Source organism: Sciurus vulgaris (assembly GCF_902686455.1).
Source record: "Sciurus vulgaris genome assembly, contig: HiC_scaffold_570_arrow_ctg1, whole genome shotgun sequence".
Lineage (NCBI taxonomy): Eukaryota > Metazoa > Chordata > Mammalia > Rodentia > Sciuridae > Sciurus > Sciurus vulgaris.
In genome coordinates, this window is record NW_027632454.1 from 4,437,881 (window position 1) to 4,443,055 (window position 5,175).

General features: G+C 37.0%; 1 pseudogene across 1 annotated transcript; it reads right to left on the bottom strand.

Annotated features, from left to right (window-relative positions):
- Positions 1-2,861: 2,861 nt before the first annotated feature.
- LOC306652746 (valacyclovir hydrolase-like) lies at positions 2,862-4,066 on the bottom strand (annotated as a pseudogene). The gene is made up of 2 exons: positions 3,848-4,066; positions 2,862-3,680 (listed from the first exon to the last, which is right to left on the bottom strand). The product of its transcript is annotated as a valacyclovir hydrolase-like (transcript).
- Positions 4,067-5,175: the final 1,109 nt, after the last annotated feature.

Sequence of the window (5,175 nt, forward strand, 5' to 3'; positions counted from 1 at the left end):
GTGAGATCTAATTGGCTTCAAGTCTAATCAGGATTTGCTGGATGGGACCTTCTTTGGAGAGAATTAATTGAACTGCTCCTGGGCTATACAGTAGCCAGTCAATTCAGTGGAACTTGTACTCAGAAATCCAAGTGATGGTTCATGGGGCTGATTCTCCACTCACTGCAGCCCATGGGCAAGTCCCTCTGGATTTAAGCCTTGAGTGAATTCACCCTCACCTGTTCATGCTGTTGGCCCCTTTCAAATGATCTTTGCACTGCCAAACACAAAGGAGAAAGGAGTAGAGCCCCCCATTTCCTTTTTAGCTTGAATTTCCCTATGTACAGTCTACTCTGTCCATTTCTCTCATGTTCTGTCATGCACAGCCTAGGCCCCTTAATAGTCACCCTCTATGATACTGCAGCTGTGCATTTATGTGTGTGTGTATGTGTGTGTGTGTGCATATGCATAATATGTGTTTACTGATGTCACAGGTCCTGCATATGCCATAGTGGCACACTTATCCCCAAGTGGCTGTACCTCAGCTCTTCATGGCCAGTTCAGACACAGCTTGATTTTTAAACACCAAAGTATGGTTTTTATGCACCAATATATAGTGCAGTCTCTGAGTTGTGTAAGTTTAGACAGTGTTTTTGATATTGGGTTTCTCCGTACCAAGACATTCCAAGATGCAGGTTGTAATTTAGCCTCCTCTGCTCACCCTTGTAAATCCACAAAGCTGTGCCAAATCCACTCCAGCAGACACCGGTGGTGGGCTCTGGTGTTTTTATTCTGAGTCTCATACTCAAATTTCTGAGCCTTCCAGTTTCAGTGTTCAGTATTTAATTTTGGCAAAATCTCTCCTTCACCCATCTAGGCTAAGAAGCTTCACACCCACTGCTTTGTTCTTACAGCTTGAAATGCAGCTTTCTCTACTCTGCTGTCTACCAAGTCTTATAAATTAGCATTTAAAAAAACATTTTTCTCATATTAACTATAAATATTATATTCCCATTGTTAATAGTTTAAGCCTTGTTAAGTTATACATTTATAGAAATTTTAAAAATATGCCCATTTCAAGCAACACCTTCTCTTTCTCCTTAGCTTTGTCCATTAAAAATGAAAATAATTAAGTGTCTTTAATTATGCAAACAATAGTTCATCAATATTGATCAGTATTAAGCTCATTGATATGTACAATTTCTGAATTATGTTTTGCCTAAATTTCTAAATCACATTAAGTAGCAACTAAAATGGCATCGGAGTAAAAGAATTTTGAAAAGTAGATGTGTTTTAGAGTCTTAGAATTGCATTAAGACTGAGGACAAATTTCATAGCCTTATTTTTATTTGATATTAATAGTAGACATAGGAGTTGAGTACATAATATATAGGTAGTCATTGTTGTACATAGTAGTGTTGTCAGGTTTATCCCAACAAAATTACACATGCATGGAATTTGATTTTAGTTCATGGTTCAATCCCTTTCCTGCCTTCTTTCCCTCTGTCCCTCCTCCCCTCCATTGATCTCGTTCCTCTTCTCTGATAGGCATCCTTTCCCTTGTGTATTTGTTTAGCTTTTATTGATTCTTTTTACTTATAAATAACAGTGAAATTCCCTGTGGTATATTTTTGCATGCACATGCCATCATTTTTGAAGAGTTCATTCTCCATTGCCTTTTCTTTTCAGTCCTTCCAGTTGGCCCCTCAATATTCTTCTACACCATGATCTTCCCTATATCTTCTCATAATTATGTCCTTTTCTCCTCCTTTCCTTTATTTTACTCTAGCTTCCACTTAGGAGAGAATACATTTGACCTTTGAGATTCTCAGTTTGACTTTTTTCATTTAACATGATATTCTCCATTTCCACCAATTCACTAGCAGTTGACATAGATTAATTCTTCTATATGGTAAGTAGAATGACATTGTGTATATATACAAAAAGTTCTCAATCCTTTCATCCATTGATGGGCACCTGGATTGATTTTATTTTATTTATTTATTTATTATTATTATTATTTACATAAGAGGGTTTATTAAGCAAACAGAGTGTCTCCCTGAAGTGTAAGAGAAAAAATGAAAGAAAGAGAGAAAGAGAGAGTGTGAAAAGTGAGGAGACAGCATGAAAGCAAGGAGGAGAGAGAGAAGCATGAAAGTGAGGAGAGGAGAAGAAAAAAGCATGAGAAAACTTCCTGGATTGATTTTATAATGCAATTCTTATGAATTGGACTACTATAAAGATTGAAGGAGCTGTATCACTGTAGTATGCTGATTTTTGTCATTTTACAAAAGTAAATAGGAGTGGGATATTGTGGTTCCTTCTCTAGTTTTATGAGGAATCTTCAAACTGCTTTCCAGAATGATTGTACTAGTCTACAGTGCTTCCAGCAATGCACAAGTTTCCTTTCTCTTCACATTCTTGTCAGCATTTATCATTGTATTCTTGATCATTACCATTCCAACTGGAGTAATCTTAAATCTTATTGTATCATTTCCCTGATTGCTAGAGATGTTGAACATTTTTTGTATGGTCGTTGTCCATTTGTGTTTCATCTTTTAAAAAATTTCTTCTCAGTATTTTTACCCATTTATTTGTTAGGTTGTTTTGGGGGTGCATGAAGTTTTCTGAGTTATGTATGCTCTATATTTATACCTTACTGGTGGAGTACCCATCCTCCGGATAGAATATATTTTTGTATTCAGCTTTCTAACTTTTAAGGTAAATATCTTCCATCTAATAATAACAGAAAACACAGGAACAAATTAAGGAAAAGAAAGAGTTTACTTAGTGTTATCTTTTCAGTTCAGAGCCCCATTTCTTTGTGAATCATTTGGAGCACAAGTGTCTGATACTGATATCTGGGATTCTTTTCTTTTTTTTCACTTAAAGTTTATTTGAAAATAAAATATGGCAGGGATTTACTTTTAAGACAATGACAGAAACTCACAAATTTATGTTCAAAATTAATATTTCATCTCTGTAACTATTAAAGCTAGATACTGCTGCCCATAGTCATTATTCCTGTTTGCTAAGAATCACATTGTTCAGAGGGTAGAGAGCCTGGGAAGGCAGGTGAACTGAGCTATGATGTAAAGCAGGGAGTTTCTGAGCTTCAGGGCATCATGGTAACTAACAGGCAGTGACATGATGAAGTGGGATGCTAAGGAACCACTATGACACAAAAATTCATAGGGGCATTTTCATTGCAGAAAGTCTTCTGCTAACTTGTTGAATTCATTAGCAAAATGTAAATGCAGGTTGTGTTTGCCTTCTGGCATAAGATGTAACTGTGACCCTTTCACATGCTTGTGTATGAAGTCAGCATGAAAACGTGGGACAAGAGGATCCTTCTCCCTGTGCACAATTAGGGTGGGACACTGAACCAGGGGTAGCAAGTGCCAAAAGATATTACCATCTGGTAGATGTTTAAACTGTCCTATGCCATCCACCCACTTTTCACAGGTTTTGGCCAGGTAGTCTTATCCATACTGGGCTTCTAGAGGCTTCCTTGTTTATTCACTCCATTTAGAAACATCCCAGATACCCTGATAAATTCTTTCATCTTCTTCAGTAACATAGGTATTAGCTCCCCAAATCACCATCTTATTGATATAGGATGGATATTTCACAGCAGCAAAGAGTGCAGTTATGCCACCGTCACTCCATCCAAGCAGGGAGACCTTCTTGAACTTCAGCATCTTCATCAAATCAACAGCATCTTTTGCATCCCTTTCAAAAAAGTCCACTGAGAAGTCTATATCTGGGTATCTGGAATGTCCATATCCTCAAGGATCCCAGGCCACCACAGTGAAAAGCTTCTTACTTAGGTTCTTAAGCTGGGGTACAAAATCAATCTCTCCACTTCCCAACATCCCAGGAAGCAGTAGGACTGCATGCTCGCCCTCTCCGGTATGCTGATAATGCAGGTGAACACCATTCACAGACACTTTGGCAGAGGTCACTGAGGTTCTTGGGAGGCTGAAGCAGGAGGATTAGCTTCGGTCCAGACTCAGTCATTTAATGAGATCCTCAGCAATTTAGTAAGACCCCATACATGGCCACATGCCCAGCTGTGGGGAAGTAAATCCTGTGCTTCTGAGGTAAGAAGAGCAGTAGCTGTAGCGGCCTGTCTCGGTAGCACAGCCTCACCACCATGATCCTAGGTTGTGCTGCTGATATCTGGGATTCTGACACCATAAATGGAAGAGAATCAAGAGGACTTGAGTAACATCGAGGAAACTTCCATGTTACTGAAAAGCTTATACCTGCAAGTTTAGTTCTTCACATTTAAATGTTTGCTATGAAAAATCAATGTGAAATAACTGTTAAGCAGTGGCAAAGATGTGTCCCTAATACAGGATATATAATGCACAGTTTTGTAAAATTTCTCTAACAGTAAACCAGGGTACCTTTCTGATAAGGCTTGGTATTTCTGGAAAAGTAGATGTTCTTGGTAATGTAGATGGATAAACCCTGATATAGAGTTAAAAATTTGGCTTATTAATTAAATAAATTATTTAAATCCTTTACTAATATGTTTTAGGGTATAGGACTATTGAGAAAAATGATGCAACTGTGTTCTCAAGAAATGACTAGAGTTTATGTGGCAACTGTAGGCAGAGAAGTAGCATTGCAAAGAGAAGGATCAGCACATATGGAAGTTCAGTGGAATGAGAAGGAAGAAATTTCCCTTGATTTACTTATTTATCATATTCTTATGTTCAGACAGCATTTTGTAAGAGTTTTAGTTCAGTTGTGGAATTTTGCAAATTTCCTGTTTTTGTTGTTTTCCAGAGTGGCATTATACCACTTTTACTTGCCATAAGTATAAAAAAAGCTGATGGTACAGACTTTAATTCAGAGGAAAGCAAATATACATAGTGTTGACCTGAAGGGAAGGTACAGTACTTTATTCATTTATAAAACCTTAGTGGTATAGTAAAAATCACTCAAGGAAAAATTATTAGCTCAATAGGAAGGACAATATTAATACAATTATTTAGAATAGAGTGATATATATAAACAGAAACCAGAGTTAGGATAGAAAATCAATTATTCAAGCTAAGTAATATAAATAAGCCTGAATATGATTCAAAATTATTGGCAGATGTTTGTTATTTGGTTTGTGGTCATGTGAAATTTTGTTAGCTAAAGATTTTCCTATTAGTTTTGCAAAGTATGGACATTTACTTT